General features: G+C 29.7%; 1 long non-coding RNA gene across 1 annotated transcript; it reads right to left on the bottom strand.

The window, feature by feature from the left end:
* Positions 1–507: 507 nt before the first annotated feature.
* LOC109175571 lies at positions 508–12,851 on the bottom strand. The gene is made up of 2 exons (XR_002053285.1): positions 12,821–12,851; positions 508–659 (listed from the first exon to the last, which is right to left on the bottom strand). It is a non-coding gene; the product is annotated as an uncharacterized LOC109175571 (long non-coding RNA).
* Between the last annotated feature and the right edge of the window lie 1,650 nt (positions 12,852–14,501).

The raw sequence follows: 14,501 nt of genomic DNA, 5'->3' as shown, positions 1-14,501 counted from the left end.
TAATTAATAAAACTCATAATTTGATAGTTTAATCAAATAACTGGATGAATTTATGAACGATGACAGTATTCATGCTTGCAAAGTTGAATTTTAATTACTATTTTAAGAATTAATTTTTTTTTAGAAAATACAAACCGTTATTTGGGTAGCCTTTTTTTTTTTTCAAAATAAAAGGCTAATTCATTAATCATAAGCAGAAACGTTTAAATACAAATCGTTATTTGGGTAGCATTTTATTAAAATTGTTTTTTTAAAATAAAACATTTCAATTTTAGTGATTGACTAATGTGGTATTGTCACATTTATACACTACTGGAAATTATGAAATTTGCGACCACCTGAAAGTGATCTTAAATCAAGTCGAAAGCTTTGTTTCGACCATTTTGGTATCCGAAAAAATCCTTGTTACTGTTTCCGACCATTTTTTACTTTAAACTTGATTTAAGATCACTTTCAGGTGGTCGGAAATGATGCAGGACAAGGGGAACAAGAAAAACACAAACAATATAACTCAAACTCAAAGACTTTAAATAATATTCAAACTTGAACTTCTCAATACAAAAGTCTGTTTAAATAGACAATTAAGAAAAACGGAAGAGTTGCAAATATTAAAAACATGCATGGGAACTATAAAATAAACATAATGAGAATTAGAAATACTGTTGGTCCCGATAGGGTCGAAAGGAGAGTCTAGAGGGGGGTGAATAAACTCAATTCGATTTTTAACAGAAATAACTCCTTTCGAGGTTATTACGCAGCAGATTAGTTAAACGAGTTTTAAGTTTGCTTTGCACTATTTGTTGCTTATGAAACTTTCGGTATGAGAGGCTATGATATGCAATGCACGAAAGTAATGCAGTAATAAAGTAAAAAGAGAGAGAGAGAGATTTTTATAGTGGTTCGGTCAACTGTGCCTACTCCACTCTTCTTCCACAACTTGTGAAATGTTTGCACTATCACTCCTAGTACAACTTAAGTCAAGCTAGCTTCCTTGAACACTAAGCCGGACAGTTACTTGGGTTTTCAACTCCTAGAGTTTACTCCGCCTCTATCAACGTCTTCTTCAGAGTTGAGGGTTGGTAGAAAGAATTTGTGTGTTTCTCCAACAGGTTGAAGTCTTGGCTGGCTGGTTGAATAATGGATTATCAACTTGTATAAGATGCAACACTTGAGATATGATTAATCTTGATTATAAACATATCATGTTATTGTGTTTACGGGTACGTAAGCATTTCTTAGGCTTAGAGCTTTTTATTTTTTTATTTGTTTATTTTTTGTATTTATTTAATGTGGCTTTCTTCGCAATTTGAGGATAAAAATTATTTATATATGTGATTACTGAATAGCCTTTTTTTTTTTTTTGTGCGTATCATTATTGCGCAGGGGCCATGCTAATTTTCTCTGTTTCGTTCCAATTTTATCGAACCCAAAGGGACTGGTTGGTAACAATAATTAGGTGTCATGATTAGTATTGCTTAATTGGTACGCAATTATGCTTATATAGAAAAAAAACTATTAAATATACATTTTATACGTTCAAATCATATATAAGTTGGTAACAATAATTTTAGGTGTCATGATTAGTATTGCTAAATTGGTAAGAAATAATCCTTATATAGAAAAAACTATTAAATATACCTTTTATATTGTTGAAATCGTAAATATCATTTTAGATTATGATTATATATCTTTTATAACGTTTCAGTTATATTTTCATATTTTTATTATGATTTTATACGTTTTATATCGTTCCAATCATAAATATCTTCTTTACTATATATATATATATATATATATATATATATATATATATATATATATATATATATGGTCCGTTGAGCTCTAAATGAAAGTATATTGACTTGTAAGTTAAACGTATACAATATGGAGAAGACACCATCTCGCTTAGTTCTTTTAGTAATTTTTTACATTTTCATATTAGGTTTGACTCTCTTCCTTCTCTACCCCATCCATCTTTATATGCACACAACACTTAGTTTTTATTTTTATTTTGTCACATCAACCATGTTTAGTTATTTACCTATGAACTTTAATTTCATATGGAAATGAAATTTTTTTATAATCTGTTACAGTAGATACAACGACTTATCGACATTATAAAACTGATCTATTAATTTTATTGATTATCAAAATGTATGTTTAACACATTTTTCTTGTAGGTTCAAAATTTTCAAACGTTGTTGCACACACAAATGATTTAGAAGAGACAAAGTGCACAACAAAGAAAGATTGTTCAAAACTAATATGTCCTGGCTCAGTAACATGTGATAAGGGAATTTGCAAATGTGTAGGAGACATAAGTGCAAACAATTTAGAAGAGACAAAGTGCACAACAAAGAAAGATTGTTCAAAACTAATATGTCCTGGCTCAGTAACATGTGATAAGGGAATTTGCAAATGTGTAGGAGACATAAGTGCAAACAATTTAGAAGAGACAAAGTGCACAACAAAGAAAGATTGTTCAAAAGTAATTTGCTTTGGTAGCTCAGCAATATGTGACAAGGGAATTTGTACATGTTTAGACTAAAGCATAAATTTGCGTTGACTTGCTTGACGGGTTATATGTATCCAAGGAGTATGCATCTGTCAATGTAAGAATTGATGATATTCAACACAATTGAGTATCAAATTAATTAATTAATAAAATAATCATTTACTTTTTTGATGATTTGGAGCTTTTAATTTTTTAACACCATTCATAGTATGTGCAGTATTTGAGGTTTTGAATTTAAATTTATTCAGATTGATTCCTTTTCATTTGTTATTTATGATTTAACCGACCTCATTACATGTTAACAAAACGAATATACTTAATATTAAAATAGTGTAAAGGAATATAATTAATATTTGAATAATGTAATATCATGCAGTAAATTTAGGATCAAGAGTGTAATTTTACTTCAATTTAATTCTGTGATGACAATCCTTTATTAATATTATTAGATGTAAGTTTTAGTATCATTTTGATTTGGTATTTAATTATTTATTTATTGTAATTAATAAAACTCATAATTTGATAGTTTAATCAAATAACTGGATGAATTTATGAACGATGACAGTATTCATGCTTGCAAAGTTGAATTGTAATTATCATTTTAAGAATTAAAATTTTTGTAGAAAATACAAACCGTTATTTGGGTAGCCTTTTTTTTTTTTTTTCAAAATAAAAGGTTAATTCATTAATCATAAGCAGAAACATTTAAATACAATTCGTTATTTGGGTAGCATTTTATTAAAATTATTTTTTAAAATAAAAAATTTCAATTTTAGTGATTGACTAACGTGGTATTGTAACATTTCGATCAGATACTCTGTATATCTTTTAAAGCACAAACAATTAATTAAGTAAAATTAAAGCACAAGTAACTGGCTTCTGTTCCTGGGGAGAACATGCCACTTAAATGTGCCAATATTCCACACACACTAAACAGTGTCATGAAACAACCTGGTCCTGCACAATCGCAAAAATAAATAAATAACATTAGTTTATGCCTATTATTCTATATAGTATTTTTTTTAATGACATTATTCTATATATATAGTAAAAGATAGCATTTGTGATTACAGTCACTTATCGAATTGAAATAATCTATCCATTACAGTGATTTCACTACTTTAATTGGTTCTTCGATCACTTCTAATTTTGTCCAATAATGTTTTTTGAGTATCAACTTCGTACATATTTTAATTATCCGATCATCTGAATGACTAGAAATTAAAATAGGTATAAATTTAATAGTAAAATGTAATTATATTTTACCAGCCAAAAAGGGGACCATGTGAGAATCCTTGTCGTGGTGTTGAGGTATTAGAAACTTCATTGCCTTTTTTTTCTGTCATTTTCGGCGTAGTGTTGTGTGAATATGGACTCCACTTCGTCCATTAACCCAACCACCTTATCAGAGCTAATGAAGTGTGATCTTTTACTTGGCTCAAATAAGTTGCAGATTTTTGCTGTTTTGATACCTGCATGTTTAATTGGAAAAGGAAAACAATATATCTTTACAGTTGCATGCTTATACCAAACAGCTATCAACTAACAACTAATTTACCAAATGTACACTTTTCTACAATCAGTTAATGTTATCAAGAAATTATACCATCTGAAATTGCACGGTAAATCTTGAATACAAGATGACCCTTAGATTTCTATTTGATTTTATGTTATGCGACAATCCCGTTCATTAATTAGATTATTTAATCAAATGTAAATAACAGAAATTGAAAGCATAAAATAAAATAAGAACACAAGGGAATTGGTACGCAGTTCGGAGCGCTTCTCCTACGTCTGCCGGGCAACCCACGTCTGCTCAATCCACTATAGATGTTCACCAAGGAGTTATACAAAGGTAAGTACAAAAAGGCTATCAGCCCTTACTACCCCAACCCTTCCTAACACCTACTCAAGACAGAACCGTGCATGCCATAACAATCTTCAAGCGAAGCTTTCGCTGTTCCAGGTACTGACTGTGTAGCTCAGATTTAATCCCACAAGAATTATTATAATAAAATAGATTTACTGAGACAGCTTTGTAAAGTAATTTCCTTTCTCTCAATACAGTAGTTCACAAAAATCAGTAACTTTCCAAAAAGGAATGACTTCCTTTTATAGCAAAGATTATCCATCACTTAGCTTGATCCACATAATTAGCATTCCATAATCTTCAATGAACCAAAGTCACACATTTGATTTGAAAGCCTCACATTATACGCACTGCATTGCTGACTTCCCATTCTCAATCAACTAATAAATTGTAGCCATTCAAATTAATATTAGTTGATAGGAAGTGGTCCAAAAAGAATTTTTGTCTAGCTTAAATCTAATTAAAATAAAATAAATAAATTATCCAACAAAGGTTTAATATGTACTAAATGTGTACACTTACACCATCTAATTAACCCAATCAACAAACGGGCTCTCAGGTAACAACTATTCACCAAACAGGGCCATAATCACTTCGTGCATTGTATTACAACAACATTACCTTATCAAATTTCTTAAGGATCTTCACGAAAGCCATCATATTCAAAGAGCTGTCATACAAATCAGTTCATTATTAGAACTGACAGGAATTATTAACGTGGCTTTGCATAGGAAGTTGGTTGTGTTCCTGCAGTATATAAGCAATGGGGCTGTACGCTGGAAACACACGCAGAGAACCTCACTAATCCTCAATTCGTCTGAGCCATATTATGTAACTGTGTTATCGGTCGGAAGCAAGAGGCGAGTTGCCGGAAATTGCTTTTAAGGGAGTGTTCTTCGAACGCGACACAATGCTTCTACCATTTCACACTCCATCCTTAAATCTCTTGTCCTCTTCACTTCTGTCGACATTGAACCTTCGAAATACAATAGTTACGTTATAGCATGTGGTTCCATATTCACTTGCCTATACTATTTAAGGGACAGCATAATTATTTGTTCAGAAATTAGACATAGATTGTCTATTTCTTTCTTGTCCCATTATCACTATGAGTATGATGTGTAAGTTCCAATCCCAACTCCGGGTGTATGGAGACTGGGATTGCTGTGTTAACCTTCAGGGGTGATGCCGCTGTTGTGAGCCTGCACCAATAGCGGTGAATTGGCTTCTATGGTAGTGGTTATTCCACAACACATCAGTTATTTATTTTCACTTTATCAGCCAATTTTTCCAACAAATAAAAGCGAATTCTGTTACGATAAGAGTGAAAATGGCATATCGTCATGATAAGAAGATAGGGTTTGCACTCGCAATCCGGGGACGTCCATTTGCGCTCCAAGACCTATTGTTGTCCGCGTCGGTCCGTCAAGGCAGTTGGTCTCCACCATCTCAAACAATTCTGTGAGCTGGATCATATAATCTTGAGCTAAGTATTATACATTAATGCTTTAATGTGCATGTGCGATATTCAATTTTTATTGATTGCGCATTGGTTATGCAAAAAGCAAAACAAAACAAAAAACAAAAACAAAAAAAAAAAAAAAACAACATTTCCTATAAATTTGCAGAATGAGATATGATTAATCTTCATTATAAACATATCATGTTATTGTGTTTACTGGTACGTAAGCATTTCTTAGGCTTAGAGCTTTTTATTTATTATTTATTATTTTTTTAAATGTGGCTTTCTTCACAATTTGAGGATAAAAATTATTTATATATGTGCTTACTGAATAGCCTTTTTTTTGTGCGTATCATTTTTGCGCAGGGGCCATGCTAATCTTCTCTGTTTCGTTTCAATTTTATCGGATGTCCCCGAAGGGATTGGTTGGTAATAATAATTAGGTGTCATGATTAGTATTGCTTAATTGGTAGGCAATTATGCTTATATAGAAAAAAATTATTAAATATACATTTTATACGTTCAAATCATATGTAAGTTAGTAACAATAATTTTAGGTGTCATGATTAGTATTGCTAAATTTGGTAGGAAATAATCCTTATATAGAAAAAACTATTAAATATACCTTTTATATTGTTGAAATCATAAACATCATTTTAGATTATGATTATATATCATATATAAAGTTTCAGTTATATTTACATATTTTTATTATGATAGGGTTTGCACTCGCATTCCGGGGACGTGCATTTGCGCTCCAAGACCTATTGTTGTCCGCGTTGGACCGTCGAGGCAGTTGGTCTCCACCATCCCAAACAATTCTATGAGCTGGATCATATAATCTAGAGCTAAGTATTATACATTAATGCTTTATTGTGCATGTGCGGTATTCATTTTTTATTGATTGCGCGTTGGATATGCAAAAAAAAAAAAAAAAAAAAAAAAAAAATACAAAACAAAACAAAACAAAAAATCCAAAGAAAAAACAACATTTCCTATAAATTTACAGAATGAGATATGATTAATCTTCATTATAACTATATCATGTTATTTTGTTTACTGGTACGTAAGCCTTTCTTAGGCTTAGAGCTTTTTATTTAGTATTTATTTTTTATTTTTAAATGTGGCTTTCTTCGCAATTTGTTATTTATATATGTGATTACTGAATAGCCTTTTTTTTGTGCGTATCATTCTTGCGCAGGGGCCATGCTAATCTTCTCTGTTTCGTTTCAATTTTATCGGATGTCCCCGAAGGGACTGGTTGGTAATAATAATTAGGTGTCATGATTAGTATTGCTTAATTGGTAGGCAATTATGCTTATATAGAAAAAAATTATTAAATATACATTTTATACGTTCAAATCATATGTAAGTTGGTAACAATAATTTTAGGTGTCATGATTAGTATTGCTAAATTTGGTAGGAAATAATCCTTATATAGAAAAAACTATTAAATATACCTTTTATATTGTTGAAATCATAAACATCATTTTAGATTATGATTATATATCGTATATAACGTTTCAGTTATATTTACATATTTTTATTATGATTTTATACGTTTTATATCATTCCAATCATAAATACCTTCTTTACTATATATAAATATGGTCTGTTGAGCTCTAAATGGAAGTATATTGACTTGTAAGTTAAACGTATACAATATGGAGAAGACATCATCTCGCTTAGTTCTTTTAGTAATTTTTTACATTTTCATATTAGGTTTGACTCTCTTCCTTCTCTACCCCATCCATCTTTATATGCACACAACACTTAGTTTTTATTCTTATTTTTATTTTGTCACATCAACCATGTTTAGTTATTTACCTATGAACTTTAAGTTTATATGGAAATGGAAATTTTTCATAATCTCTTACAGTAGATACAACAACTTATCGGCATTATAAAACTGATCTATTAATTTTATTGATGATCAAAATGTATGTTTAACACATTTTTCTTGTAGGTTCAAAATTTTCAAACGTTGTTGCGCACACAAATGATTTAGAAGAGACAAAGTGCACAACAAAGAAAGATTGTTCAAAACTAATATGTCTGGGCTCAGTAACATGTGATAAGGGAATTTGCAGATGTGTAGACATAAGTGCAAACAATTTAGAAGAGACAAAGTGCACAACAAAGAAAGATTGTTCAAAACTAATATGTCTTGGCTCAGTAACATGTGATAAGGGAATTTGCAAATGTGTAGACATAAGTGGAAACAATTTAGAAGAGACAAATTGCACAACAAAGAAAGATTGTTCAAAAGTAATTTGCTTTGGTGACTCAGCAATATGTGATAAGGGAATTTGTACATGTTTAGACTGAAGCATAAATTTGCGTTGACTTGCTTGACGGGTTATATGTCTTCAAGGAGTATGCATCTGTCAATGTAAGAATTGATGATATTCAACACAATTGAGTATCAAATTAATTAATTAATAAAATAATCATTTACTTTTTTGATGATTTGGAGCTTTTAATTTATTAACACCATTCATAGTATGTGCAGTATTTGAGGTTTTGAATTTAAAGTTATTGAGATTGATTCCTTTTCATTTGTTATTTATGAATTGACCGACCTCATTACATATTAACAAAAAGAATCTATATATATCTATATATCTATCTATATATATATAAAAATAAAATCCCCCTTCTAACATTTTCCCGCTCAAACTCATTATATTAATTATGGTAATAGAATTAATCATTAATCATTAATCATTGAATAATATGGCAAAAAACGGAATATTGCATAAAGTATCATAATATAGAATAATTAATAATTAGAATAATATTATTATGGTAATACACAATAATATGGTCATTATATATTTAATCCAATTACTCCAATAACAGGTAGTTAGCATATATATGGGTATTACCGTGTATATAAAATATATAGGTAGAAAAGTTGTTAGGATGGTATATTAAGCAGAGTAATAGGTGTAGTATTTATTAGAAGTTATTTTAGTAAAAATAATTTATTTTATTAATTAAGCATATATATTTTCGTAAAATTAGCAATCAATTATTATTACATATTATATATTTCGTAATTCTCTTCTCCCACCTCCACTCTATCCTATGCGCAAAGCTCAAGCGCTTACGTCTGTTGTACATCAACCACTAGCGGACGCCGTAGATTTCTAATTCTATTATCATTTTGTGTATGTCTTATGAGACGTCGTTCCTTCTGGGCCATAGTTTTTCTGGCTTTATTTCATCTTGCTTTTAACATTGCAGCAGATGACGAGTTGTAAGGAGAGAAACAAAGGTTGATATGTGATTTTCACGGGTGAATTTTTCATTATCTTAGTTTTTTTTTTTTTTTTCTTTGTGGGTTTTGTGTGTTTTTTCCCTTAGATTTCTTCTACTATCATTTCGTGTATATCTTATGCAACGTCGTTCTTTCTGCGCCATAGTTTTTATGCATTTAATTCATCTTGCTTTTAGCGTTGCAGCAGATGACAGAGTTGTATGGGGAGAGACAAAGGTTGATACGCAATTTGCATGGGTGAGGTTTTTATTATTTTAGTCTTTTATTTTCTGTTTTGGGTTTTGTGTGTTTTTTTGTGCATTTTCTGATTTTTAAACAAGAAAAGTTGTTCATAAGAAAAAACAAATTTTTTTTTTGTTTATTTGTGGAAAAGATACGGATCTAGAAAGATTGACCGGGAAACAGTAGAGTTCTTTGTTCATCAAATCGAAAAAATTTGGAGTGTGACGGATTCTCTCTATATGTAAACATATAGAGAGGGAAGCATGATAGGATCGGAATATTCAGAAGAAGGTGGTGGAAAGTTGTTCCTCTTCATCAGATGAAGATACTTCTTCTAATTCTGATGAAGAATTAAAGGTCGGTTGATTAAAATATCTCTGTATGTGCATGCTTGAAAGTACCATTTACTGTTGTATGCTTTTATTGACATAAATTTAATTTCCTGTCATTAGATTCTTATAAAAATCATTATTCTTATTTTTATTTTTTTTTTTGCTTTTGTTTTTAGAGTATGGATTATTTGTTTCATTCAATGTTAAAAAAAAAAATTGTGAGTTTGTGCTTTAAGTAGTGATAGGTATTTAATGGTGTTTTTATTGTTGTCAGAAACTCGCTCTTAAAACTATAGTTGCACCTAAGAAATCAGTTTGACAAATCTAAAATCTTGTGTGTTATGTATGAATGATTTTATTTTTATTAATAGCATATATTATGATATGATTAATATTATTAAAGTAAGAAATTTATATATGATAAATTACTAAATATAAGTATGGTAACATTTATTTAAAATTTAATGAAATTAAAATATAATCCTCATATGTGGTTTCCCGCCCAAACTTTTATTAATATAAAGTTATTTTTGTCCCTAATATTTTTTTTCCAACTTTATTTAGTTATTTGACTATTCTTGCAATTTTAGGACTTTCTGGATTGAGAGGTGGTTGAAAGTACTATTGGAACTTTGGAGCGTAGCAAGCAATGTGATGCTAAGGATGGTAGATCTGTTAACTAATTGACTAATTGATATGTATTTAAAAAGAATAACTGACTAAGAATAAAAATTGTACGGAAATTAAGTCAATTGAAAAAGGAAATGAATGTTAATAATTGATTGAAAATTAAAAATGATCCAAAATTAACTGAAATAAAGAAGGAAATGGTCAAACTGTCCAAACAATAATATATATAAATTGGAAAAGGAATCTGTTTTTAATATTTGACTGGAAATATTAAAAAATAATTTGTTATTAATAATTAACTAATTAACATGAATTAAAAAAATAATTGATTGAGAATAAAAATGACACAAAAATTAGGCCAATTGAGAGAAAAAAAAAACTAATATTAATATTTGATTACAAATTAAAAATATCCTAAATTGACTCCCATGGAAAAAGAAATACCCAGAGTCCTAGACCACTCAAACAATAGTATAGATAAATTGAAAAAGATATCCGTTATTAATAATTGATGACTGGAAATATTAAAAAAATAATCTGTTATTAATAATTAACTAATTGATATGTAGTAACAAAAAAATAATTGATTGAGATAAACATTTGATACGAAAATTAGGCCAATTAAAAAAGGAAATAAATAATAATTTTTTTGAAAGGGGAAATAAATAATAATAATAATAATAGATTAAAAATTAAAAATTAAAAATGATCACCGATTAACTATTTCGAATAGGAAACCAATTAACTATAATATAGGTATTATTATATGGGATACATATGAATCCGAGCTCATTGATTTCTCAGATGCAAATTATATCATGCACCGGGTGCATAATCGATTATGCACCGCGCATCAAAACGACGTCGTTTTATTTAATGAAAAGAAACAGAATCTTCGCAAAAAATGACTTTGTTCTTCAGTTTCATTTTTGTATACACTGCAGTTTCAGTTCAACACAACTACAGTTTCGTTTTGATATAACTACAGTTTCATTCAATATTTAAACACTCAACTATGTGAAAATGTTATTTGATTTTATTTTATAGACGCTATAGTTTCATTAAAACACAACTACATGATCATTTCAATATAATTACAGCTTCATTGTACAATATACACTCAAATATGTGAAATGTCCAGTTTTCATTTTATATATACAAATGTCGTCTACAAATAGGTTTCAATAATGTGTAAATATAACCGGTGATATTATGTTTTTTAATGGAAAAATTGCTATATATCTAGACAAAAAATATATTTTCCATACAAATGAATTATGATATCAATTCATTCCTATAACTGAGTTGCTAGAGAACGGGCACATTTGCCTAATTTATAAAAATACTGAACAATGATAAATAAAATCTCCAAAGTTACAACACTGCATGCGTACATCTACACATTAGCTATTAATTTGAGTAATTATTTGCTCAAATTCAAGCATTGATAACATAAAAACACATAAACGATCCAAACCATACCTTCAATTGCACTATATAATATTTGATGTTCTAATTTAAATAATTATATATCGATCCAAATATTCTTAATATATTATAACAAATCCATTCCGTGCATCGCACAGGCGCAAATACTAGTATACTTAATATTAGAATAGTGTAAAGGAATATACTTAATATTTGAATAATGTAATATCATGCAGTAAATTTAGGATCAAGAGTGGAATTTTACTTCAATTTAATTCTGTGATGACAATCCTTTATTAATATTATTAGATGTAAGTTTTAGTATCATTTTGATTCGGTATTTAATTATTTATTTAATTTATTGTAATTAATAAAATTCATAATTTGATAGTTTAATCAAATAATTAGATGAATTTATGAACGATGACAATATTCATGCTTGCAAAGTTGAATTGTAATTATCATTTTATGATTTTTTTTTTAAATCTTTGTCAGAATTAAATTTTTTTTAGAAAATACAAATCGTTATTTGGGTAGTTTTATTTTTATTTTTATTTTTATTTTTATTTTTATTTTTGAAAATAAAAGGCTAATTCATTAATCATAAGCATAAACGTTTAAATACAAATCGTTATTTGGGTAGCCTTTTATTATAAATGTTTTTTTTTTTAAATCAAAAATTTCAATTTTAGTGATTGACTATTGTGGTATTGTCACATTTAGACACTACTGGAAATTATGAAATTTGCGACCACCTGAAAGTGATCTTAAATCAAGTCAAAAGCTTTGTTTCGACCATTTTTGGTATCCGAAAAAATCTTTGTTACTATTTTCGACCACTTTTTACTTTAAACTTGATTTAAGATCACTTTCAGGTGGTCGGAAATGATGCAGGATAAGAGGAACAAGAAGAACACAAACAATATAACTCAAACTCAAAGACTTTTAATAATATTCAAACTTGAACTTCTCAATACAAAAGTCTGTTTAAATAGACAATTAAGATAAAGTGAAGAGTTGCAAATATTAAAAACATGCATGGGAACTATAAAATAAACATAATTAGAATTAGAAATACTAAAAAATATTTAATGCTAATTCAAATTTCCCATAAAAAGTAGTCACCAAACTCCATATCCCTTGAACTTGATGCATGTTGAAAATTTGCATTTCCTCAGTTTAAGGCTATTATTAGAGATAATCGACTGATGTACTGGACTGACTGATTCAGAGACGTGTATTGTCAGTCATTCAGTTAGAATGAAGATTAGTTGTAGAGAAAAAGCTAAAGCAGATGATAAATCAACACATACAATGTTTACATACCCAGTTCGATACAATGTGTAACTACATCTGGGGACGATCACCGAGGCGTCCAATCCACTAACTCATAATCCAATGTACAAAGGTAGAGAAACAACAATCTCACCCAAGTGCCCCACACAAGGTACGTACCTAGTCTACAAAGGTTTAGTGGATTGTTGAAGTTGGAGAGCCACGCATGTAGAAGTCCAATGAAATCCCTTAAATTGGAGAGCTAACTCTGATGCATTCCGCTTCAATGACGCAGTCCCACGTTGTTCCCACAACTGAGTGATCTTCGCGTCCTTTCGATTAAACAACTTTAATTCTTCTCAAGTTCTTCATCATAATTACCAAGAACTTAATATCTTGAGAATAGACATACCAATCAAAGATATGAGTTCCTGTATGGTATTGAGTGTTTTTGTCTTCGTAAACACATAACCCTAATTCTTGATCGAATAAGGATACTTATACTTCCTTGGTAAGAACACACTCCAAAAATATCTTTGATTGTAGATGGTAGGACGATTTGTGAAGAATGCAATATTTAAGATTCTGTCCATACCTTCCAAAACAGATCCGCTGAAATTCTTTCCAAAACCGTCTTCACGAACCGCGTTCAGTATTTTGGAAACTTCTCCCTTTAACAGATCTTCAGTGGCAGAGCGTTTGTTGATAACACTGATTAATCAGTCTTCTATAAGAGTAAACAGACACCAAGCTAAACCCTATCTTAATTTGCCATAATAATATTGCCAATTATATGTTGGGGTTTTGAACAAAATAAAACACTAACACATGTTACCATTGTTTTACTATTTTCTCAATTCTTGTTCGGCATCACGAAATTTCATAATTTCCAGTAGTGAGATACTCCGTATATCTTTTTAAAGCACAAACAATTAATTAAGTAAAATTAAAGCACAAGTAACTCGCTTCTGTTCCTGGAGAGAACATGCCACTTAAATGTGCCAATACTCCATACACACTAAAAAGTGTCATGAAACCAGGGGCGGACCTACAGTGAGGGCAGTAGGGGACGCTACCCCCACTACTTACCCCACCCCCACCCCATATGTAGCCCTTGTATGTATATATGTATATATGTATATATGTATATATACATGTTTTAGATATAAATATTAAAAAACAGATAAAAGTAACTAATAGATAGTTCGAGCGAGTTGGAAGGGACTGGGGTTCGAATCCTTGTTGTTTTTCAATACAATGTATTCGTGATTTTTAATTCCTTTGGCTTTATGACATTTCATATATATATATATATATATATATATATATATATATATATATATATATATATATATAGATTTTGATTCGTGTGAGGTCATGTCTTCCCGTGCGGTCAATGCGGCATACACCATTAGGTATGTATAAATGCACCATACAGTGTTCGAAAATACACAAGAATGAAATGTCAAAAAATACACCACAAA

This window comes from Ipomoea nil, unplaced genomic scaffold, assembly GCF_001879475.1.
Source record: "Ipomoea nil cultivar Tokyo-kokei standard unplaced genomic scaffold, Asagao_1.1 scaffold0688, whole genome shotgun sequence".
NCBI lineage: Eukaryota > Viridiplantae > Streptophyta > Magnoliopsida > Solanales > Convolvulaceae > Ipomoea > Ipomoea nil.
The sequence above is the reverse complement of the archived record's forward strand: the minus strand, read 5'-3'. Positions and strand labels throughout refer to the sequence as shown.